Source organism: Micrasema longulum, unplaced genomic scaffold (genome assembly GCF_059751315.1).
Source record: "Micrasema longulum isolate JH-2025_06_02 unplaced genomic scaffold, ASM5975131v1 h1tg000853l, whole genome shotgun sequence".
Taxonomy (NCBI): domain Eukaryota; kingdom Metazoa; phylum Arthropoda; class Insecta; order Trichoptera; family Brachycentridae; genus Micrasema; species Micrasema longulum.
In genome coordinates this window covers 14,819-26,809 of record NW_028278045.1, presented here as the reverse complement: position 1 = coordinate 26,809, position 11,991 = coordinate 14,819, and the positions used below count along the sequence as shown (strand labels likewise).

At 32.0% G+C, this 11,991-nt stretch overlaps 1 long non-coding RNA gene across 5 annotated transcripts; it reads left to right on the top strand.

Moving 5' to 3' along the window:
* The first annotated feature begins 637 nt into the window (after positions 1–637).
* LOC148278612 (uncharacterized) lies at positions 638–11,690 on the top strand. Of its 5 annotated transcripts, none has more exons than XR_015823150.1 (4): positions 638–717; positions 3,713–3,886; positions 5,606–5,759; positions 6,270–11,690. It is a non-coding gene; the product is annotated as an uncharacterized LOC148278612 (long non-coding RNA). The 5 variants fall into 5 exon arrangements; XR_015823148.1 differs by having other exon boundaries at positions 672–872; positions 7,558–11,690; XR_015823147.1 differs by having other exon boundaries at positions 672–872.
* Positions 11,691–11,991: the final 301 nt, after the last annotated feature.

The window sequence follows — 11,991 nt, the reverse complement described above, 5'->3', positions numbered from 1 at the left end:
TTACTACCTACTAGTTAATTTATTATACAGTTATACAATATTAATTTATACCATTTATTATTTAAGTATGTTTTTGAGTAAATTTTTCGATTTTTCTCGACCTACACCCAGTAATTAATTTTTCACAAATTTATTTAATATAGTATTGGAGTTGTGAAATTTAATGTTGAAAAATTGTGCGAGCTATTCAACAATCATTTGTAATATAAAAGAGATGAAACTTTTATTGGTGTGGGTGATATTCTTTCTAATTATTTCACCTTCCTTTCAGAAAATGCCCTTGAATGTTTTTAAGTTTTATACGTAACTACATAGAATTATAATATATCAGAAGGCGCGTAGAATCAAGTTTGCATATATCGCATTGCGTCCAAAAAATGCCAAATGTACCTATGGTCCATTGTTTTGCTGTAAACTATTGCTAACTTCGTAAATGATAATCCTTCGACGATTTTTGTCAGTATGGGTGACTCTACAGCTTTATTACTCTAAGTGTATCTTATATCTGATAGGACCACACATTCCTACACTTTCAGAGCATTTCCTTACAATACCTACATCATCATATTATTTTACCAATGAAAGTGGGTACTTACCTGTCAAATATGATGGATTATAAATTCTAAAATTAAACTTTTAGAACAGAAATTATTGGAATTTGTTTTGAAATGTCAAACAAATAGCGATTTATTGATATTATACTAAACTTTTCATATTGTTAGTAATTTCAAATATTATCATTAAAAATACATTTTTTAGTTGTAATTTATGTGAAAATATTTATAATTTCAATGGGATTACCAAAGGTACCCGTATTTTGCTATGGAAAGAGTTTAAAGTTTGGGTCTTATTTTGTTGGATGGGCACAATTGGTTAGAATTTGATTATACATAATTATTGTATTGCATAATTAGGGTTGCCATCCGTCCTGATATATCGGAATTGTCACCGTTATTGAGCCCGCTGTCCCGACTAAAAGTTACGCAGTGCAACGCTGTTAATCAACAAATATCTTCCACGGCCTGTACTGACTATGAATGAGAAAATAAGGTGGCAAATGTTTACAGCAATTGACATATCTAAAGAACTTTATAGAAGCTGAACTTACCTCGATAAAATGGAAGTCGATACATTCTGTGAAAGAAAAATGTTTTTTTTTGTCAATTTTTGAAATTGGGCGAGTATTTAATATCCATTCCTGCTCATTAAACCATAGTGGAAAAAGTAATATCATTGATGTTGGCCCAGTGAAAAGGACTGATAAAAAATGTTGTCCACTGCCAGGGACTGTACAATCAATATTGCAGTAATATGTTAATTTTAAATCATAGAAAAAATATGGCCATCTGTACTTCTTCCGCAACAAGCACCACATAAAATGTGAGAAAAACATTTCAATCATGTTTCTGTAAAACTGTTTGCCCTTTGTTCAAAAAAATTGCCATTTTTGTTACAACATATCTCCATTCCAGAACGTCCCGACGAGAAATATGGCAAACGTATGCATAATATACAAAGAAGAGTGCAAAATTTCTGTGCCTGATGCATTTTATTTGTGATGTTAAGCCCATTAAGCATCTTTTATGTACAGCATTGAGTGTTTTTACCCATAGTACACAATGGATCGCGAAGTTTAAAAAAAACAAGTCCCTAAAAATGAAATGTAAAGTATGCAGATTTATACAAAAGAAAATATCTCTAAGCATTGATATATATGTACGGTGTATACACTAGATGCGGCACTAAGCACCCGTATTGTGCTTCGTTCAACTGAGGTTTCAGAACTTATCTTGTATTTGGTGGGAAATAGTGTTTGACGTGCAGCGGTCAATAAATGTGAAGCAGCTTAAAAGGGCGCGACATACAGCGTTGAATTCACAGTAAACTGGCGTAGACAATAATTAATATTTTTTACTCGACTGCCTGTTTTGCACGGCGATGCAGCATGATACAACGATGCTAATTTTTAAAACATAATTTGAACTTAATACTTATTCTATGAAGCATCGTCTCTATTTTTTTATTTTATGTATTTTCTTTTTTTATTTGCACCACAACAGGCCAGGAGGCCAAATTACAGTGATAAATTACAGCACCGAACTCCCAGGCTTGAGAATTTATTTTTTATTTTTTTATTTTCTCACCGGGAATTGAACAGGGAACCTTCAGTGTGTAAGTCAAGGTCTTAACCACTATACCATCGAGGCCGCTAATTATACTTCATTGTCTCTGTGATTTATTACTCAGATAACTTTATTGCGAAGTCCCTATTGATGTACCTTTCTATGGAAATTCAACAAAAAAATCTAATTGAAAAGTGGTATTTTTTATATTTAAAATATTAGAAAAAATAATAGAACCAGGTACTTTTGTTGAACTGAATTCTCTGTTTGTCATCCTCTTCTTTTTCTTCTTCAGCCTTATTTTTTCCACTGCTGGATAAAGGCCCCTTCCAAATGTATCCATTTCTTCCTATCACCCGCTTTTATCATCCACGTTTTACCAGCTATCGAGGCAATGTCATCGACTCATCTTTTCTGTGGCCTTCCAACGCTTCTTTTATTTGCCCATAGTCTCGACTTTATTATTCTGGGTATCTGCCGGCCACCATTTTGCCTCGCCAAGTGTCCTGCCCACTGCCATTTCAATTTCGCTGCACGATCCATGATATTCACAACTCCAAATGACATCACATAACCACCCGCAAATAATTCTCATTGTTTAATGCCACAACTATAGCACTGTGAAAAGTAAGCAGGAGTAGGACAGAAAGAGTGGCAGTAGAAAGCTGTGGAAAAGGCTATTTAAACGTGTTCCTTTTTCCTCTCTCGCATTACGTTTCCGAAGCAAACCTGGAGTATGATATAAATTCTTTATTATTATCTGTGATTGATTACACTGCTTGCATTACTGAATGATTTTTATCTCAGTATTTTTTAATCTGTGGGTTGGGACCCCCGGGGGAGTCATGGTTGGAAGCAAGGTAAAAGTAAAAAACAAGGTCTGGTCCTACACTACAAAAAAAAACCAGTAACTTCCATGAGAAGGCTGTGTCTGTTTTTTTTTTAACAGTTTGTAAGTTCTATTATTCATAATTCTATTTTGGAGACGCAAATAATTAACATATCTTTTAATTCAAGCATTTTTCTCTTTTCAGTTTCAATTTAAACCATTGAAGGTAATGTTAATTAACTTAAATATAATGTGGCAAATAGCACAAACCATTTTAAAGCTTTCTTTGCGAGCTCTGGATACTCTACCTTTTTCTTCCAGAAAACGTCAATCTTATACGCCTTAAATTCCATTTTAAGTATGCCACATGAATCTTATATCTTGCTATTGTTCCTACCTTGCTTTTGATTTCTCGATTAACAATCATATGGTCAATTGAGAAAGAAAATAACATAAGCCGTCATCAAAATCACTGATTCACAAGTAGTATAATAAAATTAAGGTCCTGGGGTTTGCCAGATTTTTTTCACTCGGAAAGGGGCTCGCGTATTAAAAAAAACGGAAAAATACTGGATTATCTTATTGAATTAAATGAGACTAAAAACATATGAGTAAAATAACAGAATTAATAATAACTGAATAAAGTGTACTAAATACACCTGAGTTAAAAACATAAATACAAATAAAAATACTAGGAGATGTTTAATAACTGTGCATGTCAGTACTCGAAGATGAATTTATCAAATGTATTTTTTTCTAGATTTTTTCATTAATCTGGTTACCAATAATTATATTTTCAATGATAAGGAATGAAGAATATCATCCAAATATAAAACTCATGAAAATTGCAAATGTGGGGATCCATATTTTTGTATTGATCTGCTCTCTGATGTCTATGGTTTCATCTATATTTCTACTCATAAGCATTACACAAGTTTGTATAAAACAATAATATTAAACAGAAAAAGATCACAATTTGACTAATGAGCTAACCTGTCTTTAATCAGCATCAATATCATAACCGGCATCATCAGCCTAGCGGTATACTTAACAAAACCCTTATGTTACATACAAGTGAGAGCAATGAATGTTCTATATATATAAATATATATAATAAATATATTCTTATACAACCATGATTACATATAATTATGGGAATAAATATAACAACATTACCTAGTTTTCAAAAATTCAAACTCTTTCTGATTTAAATCGTCTCCTTTTTTTAAATTTAATAAACGCCTATAGGGCTCTTACAATATACAGTTAAAAGTACATAAGCATTATAGAAAATAACATAAAATAAAATCACAACTAAACATGTAATGATTTTTTTTTAAAAGAAAGAAAGAAGAAAGAAAAAGGATATAAAGTGAAGATGAGTAGAGAAACACATTAAAAAGAAGAGAATTGAGAGGATGGACATTAGATGGATAGGATAGCTGATTTGATTGCATCAGGAGTGGTGTGGAGCAAATCCAACAGCTCAGCATAATTATTATCAGTTCTGCAGTTTGCACTATATAATCTGTTAAAATAAATCTAAGCCATTGCGTTTTTCTTGTGGATAGTAATAAAGTTAATAAATAAAAAGAACATGTTAAAATTTAAGTCATTTCTATTTGGAAAGACTTGTCACAATTTTTCTTGCCTGAATTTCTGTAAAAAAAATAGGTACGTAGCTTTTTAATTGATGAAAAATGAATTTCATTTAAATTTTATGTCATTGAATGAATTTGAATTGATTGAATTGATTATTTTGAAAATAACCAATGTGCTTTTTTTTAGTATCCATTAAAACCATATTAGAAGGCACAAATTAAGTCCATGCAAGTCAAACTAGTTTTATTTTTATGGTTTTGATTCTACAAATGTATTAACATATTACAACAGAGATGAAGAACATTAAATGTTTCAGCTCTTTAACTTCACAAACATCAACAGATGAAAGGGTTGAAGGAATATAGATGTTCAAATATGGGCAGAATGGTGAATGTTACACAGTGTGTAAAGTGGCCACTTAAACCAGCCATTGACAGGTCATAAGCCCTGTAGATGCCTAGACTTTTATATTACCTTCTCTTAAATGTTCTTCATATCCGTTGTAATATGTTAATATAAACAGCTCCCCAGGGAGTTGAATCCAGTTATTGTCTACAAAAATTTGGACAAACTCAAAATATTGTCTATAAATGTATGATAATAAAATATCGATTCGTATCATACATTTTTTTTAGGATGTTGTTCCTTTCTCCTGTCATGATTACCCATTCCATTTCGGTCAACTAGTTCAAAAACCGTTTGAATGCTTTTTGAAGGAAAAAGAACCCAGACAAAAAACCGTACACATAATGTAGACGTACGTCTACTGCTGGTACCAGCAGAGGCTGCCTGCCTATAACATATAATAATAATAAAATCATTGATTTTTATAATTTGGCCGTTTTAGAAAAAATCTATTCAATTTCATTTGTACTCACTATTTTTAATACAACGAGAAAAATAATACTCTGTCTTGCTTAGTAAGTGTATGAAAAAAAAAACTATTATGGATGTTTGTTTTAATGTATTGATTATTTTTAAACCTCTCTCAAATTGTTAATAGTTTTAGTTAATTATTTATTAGCTAATGAATTATGAAATTATTTTTAAGGAGTCTACAGAAACAATGTCCAATTGGGTTTCTCTATCTATTTGGATGTTAATATTGAACTATTTTACTTCTGCAGCTGAACTGGTATATATGTTTGTAGAAAACAATTTCATAGAAGCGGCATTCTATTTCATAGTTCATACAGTCTCCATAAGTAAGTTAACATAAATGCATTAAAAAATGTATTGAATTTATTAAAATACAAATACAGATTACTACTAACATTTCGTGGAACTACGTTTTAATTACAATAATATAAATAGTGTATTTAGTTTTAATCCACTTTCATTTATAGTTTTCACCAGCGATCGGGTATCGTCGTGACTGATACAGTACTCTTTGTCAAACCACAGATGTGTTGCTATTAATTTCTCATTTATAACATTACTTTGTGTAGTGTCTCGTTGAGTTTTTCTGCTGACATTTCTCTGTGGAACTGCATTTTAATTATCATAAAATCTAAGTATTTTATAATACAAATGACGAAACTCTACAAAAAACGATGTTATAAATGACAAATGGCAACACAACATTTGTGGTTTAACAAGGAGTACGATGTCAGTCATGGCGAAATTTATTGATAAACGTGGAATAAAACTTAATACCTAAAGTATTTTTGTTATTACAATTATTTATATATTTTAATAATTTGATTCTTTTTTAGCAGTATTCTGCTACTGTGTAATAATTGTGTCTAGCTTTAAAAAACAATTAGACGAAGAAAAGGTTGCAAAAAAGTTCGAACGAAAATGGCGTATCTAACAGATTGGATGAAAATCTACTAAAACTTGTAAAACCATTATATGACGGGGAATTGTGGTTTGAAATAAAATACAGGTTAAAATTTGATAATGTATTAGATAAAGTGATGGTACAGAGATTCTAATGTTTTGGTGTTCCTATACATCGATAGATTTGCTAGTTGATAATTTTATTATACTCACAACCAAAATGCATGTTTATGTAAGCACACATCATCTCGGGATCATCATGCTACTTTCTTTGTTATAAGCGTATAAACAAATAATAAAATTCTTTTAAAGAAGAATGATTTTCACTTTCAATATTCATATGATAGAAGAGTGTACAAAGATCTGTTTATTAATTTGATTCCTGTTCTAGAAGCGTTGTTTTATTATAAAAGCTAAATACATAACTGTATTAAATACTCAGCAGCAGATCTGGAGAATTTTAGAAATAAATTAAGCTGCTCTGGTAAAAATATAGTAACTGAGTTGGGCCCTTTAGTTTCACCGTAGCGTTGTAGGCTCTAGTTTTATTTTTTTGCTCTATTTTAACTTGAAAGCCATTTTCTGATATAGTTATATATTATTTCAATATTACAAAATATTATAAGACAGTAATAATGAGTTGTTTACACCTGAAGAGCTTAATTAAATAAGAATCAATTTGTGGATTATGTAAGTGAAATAAAATGTATTTTTGATGAAACGTCATCATCATCATTCCATGTCCGCTCCCTAGTTGGAGCATATGGTGTCCACAAAGAGCCTCCAGGCATCTCTGTCAGCTATCAGCTCCTGTGTGTCCCCCCAAGTCAGGTTTGCATCCCATCGTTCTGATATAAACTGCCGACGAACAGTCAGCAGCGGATGTCGAGAACCCGACGCCTTGTAAAGAAGACAAGCGTAATTAAGACTCTCAGGAAGCATCCGCAGTATATGGCCCAGCAAACCATATCGCCTCCGCTTGATGATAGATGTCACCGGGGTTTGCTGCATCTGATCACTTATTTCCTCATTCCTTAGAAAGTCAATCCACCACACACCCAAGATTCTCCTGAGACATCTATTCTCAAAACTCAGTAATTTGCTGTTTTGGGCCCTAGTAAGGTGCCACAATTTCGCATCTGTAGAGGAAAAAAAGTTTTATGCAGGTGTCATATAAACGGCACTTGGTTTTCACTTTTTGATTTTTTATTTGATCTCTAGATAACTTTCATATTGTCGAATGCGGCGCCTGTTATTCCTAGCCACACTCCCAGCTCTTTTTGAAAGCTGCCATTTGAAACCCATGTATTTGAAACTCTCGACTCTTTTGATGATTTGGCTTGACAGAATCAGGGGATTTTGGGCATCAAGGTATGAAGTGTTACACAGTAAATGGGTTTTTGCAAAATCGATTTTTAAACACATGCATGCGGAGGATCTATTTAGCCTACCTGCAGTGACTTGAAGACCCCCAATTGAATCTTCAATTATAACTGTTTTCAGGAGGAGGAGATGAATATTCCTCGATCTAGTGGAATCGACTTTCTAAGGATGAAGTCCATAAGGATTGTGAAAAGGAACGGTGCAAGGACGCAACCTTGACGGACTCCAGCGGTGACCTCAAACCGATCTGTAACAACCTCGTTAATTCTGATTTGGCATCCGCCACATGAGTAGAGGGCTTTGATAAGTTCAACTAGTTTTATAGGCACACCATATGTTTCTAGATGGAACATAAATTTGGAAAACATAAATGTATGTATTTTTAAAGGAACTCAAAGTTCTCATGTTTAAAATAACCGCAAGAATATTTGCATTAACGTGTTGTTTATTTTAAATCAGACGAATTTTGTACACTCTTGGAATAGGTTCATAGATGTCTATGGAGATCTACTTATTGCTTCAACTACATGTCTACATATTTTTGCGTTTGATAATGAATACAAAAGTTTATAACAATACACCTACTTATGTACTTACTCCTACCGTACGATTATTATTGTTCGTTACACATCCTAACACAGTAAGATTAAAGAGAAGTGTACCCTGCCTACAGAAATCTACAAAGTTATCTTGGACAGCTAATGAATAAGTACAATACAAGTTCATTCTTACGATAATTATTTATTACTCACTCGTGTTGGATTCACACACTCCATAAAATTATTCAATTTATTGACAAGACGGAAAGTTTCTTAATAATTAATTGCTCAGATTAATTGAAAGACCTATGAGTACTATTTTACACACATTTTACTTTATGGAATCAAACCATTGTGATTCCTCCCTTGTTTATAAATATTATCCACAAAATCCTCGAATCAAAAACTGCTTATTTAGTTACGTATGATATTTATAATATTAGGTGTAAATTGTATAACAAACTTAAAACACCACAACTTATATAGGTACGTACATTGAAACAAAATAAACACATTATGGATACATATACATACTAGTATAAAAATGCACAAATTGGAAAACAATTAAATACTTTTTTCCAGGATGCAAATAATACTTTCCAATTATTTCTTCAAAAATGAATCGTTTGATTAAAACCACATGAAAATGAATAGCTTCACTGAAACAAATGTCAAAATTTTAAACACGCTTGTATGACTTATTTATGAATACTAATAAAAGGCAAGTGATATAATTGTCCGCCCTGTAGTGTAATGGTCAGCGCATTTGCCTACCATGCAAGAGGTCTCGGGTTCGATTCCCGACACGGTTGATATGAAATTTTTTTGAAAAGGGTGTTTTTACGCTAGAGTATTTCATGGACCCTGGACTGGTACCTGAAACGTAAGACTGATCATCTTACTTTTGTGTAACAAAAAATGATCAAGGTACGCTGCAGTTGGTGAATGCAATGCAGTGCCCTTTGCATCATCGGGTGCGGAAAGGGAATGATGATGATGACATAATTTGTAGGCAGAGCGGGACCGACTATAGATTCAGTTGACACACAGACCCAGACACTTGCTAACAGGGGACGTGAGAATAATATGCTCATATTAATTGACAGACATGTATATACCCATCCCTTTTCGGAAAGTGACGGGGCGCTAGATCCGGCACTGTTTAAGGTCTTGGTTTGACTATGAAACTTTTATGATTTTTTCTGATGCTCAAATCACGTTAAGTACCTTACAAAAAATGACGAAAGTAATTCAAAATGTGAAGCAGTTTTTAATCCTTAATGCCCTCATTTTTGACAAAATTCTCAGCTTGCGTTTCTAAATTTATTTACAAACTATTATTGTATTGAGTTGGTCTGAATTGACGCAGAATTCAGTCTTAATTTGCAATGGCAGAGGTAGATTATTTACAAAGGATAGCTCTAGGTTTAATGGGAGAGTAGTTTATTATGCAGTTGCTATTATTTACGGAAAATATTTTTTTAATGTTATAAAACATCATAACTCTGGCCAAAGAGAATTTATTGCATTTTCATCAGTTCTTGTTGTAAAACCAAATTGAATGTCTCCCTTTGTTGGAAATCAAAATGCAAGCTAAAATATTAGGAGTAAAAATAAACTATATTTTTTTTTTTAATAAAAAATGAGCACCAAAAGTAAAGCAAAATTCAAAGAAAATTTTCTGCTGTACATGATATTGTGTTTGATTTTACGTTACACATATTATTTTATATGGTTACAAGCCTTCAAAATGGAATGTCAAGCAGACAAACGTGAGCATTTTTGACACCTCTTTGTGTTCACATTCAATTGCATCCAGTCAGTGGCAACCTATGGTATAGTGGGCTGGGGAGGTTGCACTGCGTCTATCATGAATCCCCTAATAAACGTACAAAAATTAATTCTAAGAGTGATGCTGCGTCGTCCCCCCTCTTTCTCATCTGAGGCATTGTTCCATTTCATGAAGGTACTGGACATTAGACAATTTTTTTAAAAGAGTCACTGACACATTTCTGGTCATGCGGCTACAAGAGTAGATCCCAGCAGAATGCTCGTACGGGGATTTCCTGTAATTTAAATTATTTCATTCCAAAAACACGTATGACCTTTGCTCAGAAGAATTACTCTATTGTGGCCCCAAGAGTATTCAATGTCCTGGATGAACATATTCATATTCAAAGCCATTTTCAGGAGGAGGAGTGTACAAGTCTGGATTTTGTCTAAGGAAAGAGACCATTGTAGGAGACTGCTGCGAGATATTGCATAGATTTATATACCATTAAGCGTGTTGTCCAGATATTCTTTGAAATATATGTATGTTCATGTAATGATATTTAATAATATTTTTTTGCTATTATTTTGCTTCCACTTTCCATTGTGTTGTATCCCAACTCAACACAGGGCCCTTGGCCTCATAGAGTTTGGGATAAGTTATTATTGTAGTTTTTTGTTATATTTATGTATTTGTATGAATGAATAAAAAAACTAAAATTTTAAATTTAAAAAAAATAATCGAGGAAATGAAGGAGAAAACAAATAAGGAGAATACATTATTTACTGATTTGGAAAAAAATGGACAGAACCTAATACCCATATTTAAGTTGAAGTTTTATATTGAAACTTGAATGGCGGTTTTTAAGAATGACGTTCTTATTTAATCCCAACTTGATAATTTTTCTCCATTATTTTAGAGGAAATTAGTCAATAATGTATTCTCTTTATTCGTTTTTTCCTTTATTAGCTCAATTGAATGTGATAAGTCGAAAATGCTCACTAATGTTTACATGACATTCCATTTTGAAGGCTTGTAATCATATAAAATAATATGTGTAATGTAAAATCAAACATATCATATGCAGAAAATTTTCTGTCCATTTTGTTCAACTGTTGATGCTCATTTTTAAATTTTAAAATAAACGGACACAACTTATGCTAACACCCAATACATCCAAACGGAGTGTTAAAATTCTGAAGTATTGGATAAGTAGTGAATAATTATTATATTAGATAACACATTTTACTGATAAAAGCTACCAGCCAAATATCTATACTAATATGAGTCTTGGATCATTATTCTTCTGAAAGCATCGGTACATGTAAGTTTAGCGTACTGTTAAATAATAGATAACAATAATTGCAATTGTATCAAAAGATTCACTTTACAAATAATGATATGAATACATTCATCACACATGAATCGTTACTTTACATACAATATAAAAATTTGAATATTAAGATACATTTTGTAGTAAACAGATATGACATTTTTGAGAAACTTTCCTTTAATTTGTTTGTATCATTACAGACTATTATAAATATTTAACATAATGCCCTTTATAGTGATGACACACTCTTCAGTGAAAGCTAAAATAAAAAGTTTGTCTACATTATTGTGGGTTAACTACTATAAATACAATATTATTTATCTAAAACATTTTCACAGCTATACCAATACTGAGCCTCTAGCAATATTATTTCTGAAGGCCATTTCGTCGCACATATACAAAAATAATAATAATTCAAATATGTAGTAACTATACATTCAACATTGACTAAAAGTGAAATACTTGCAATCTTAGCGGCTCAACATTTATGATTAGTTACAACTATGTTGAGAAGATATGTGGACTCCGCATTATTCATTCTTAGACTCGTTGGTTCAAGCCATAAGTTTAAAAAAAATGGATGCAAAATTGAAAATGTGTATTTCATAAAGGTAAAGTTTTTGATAAAA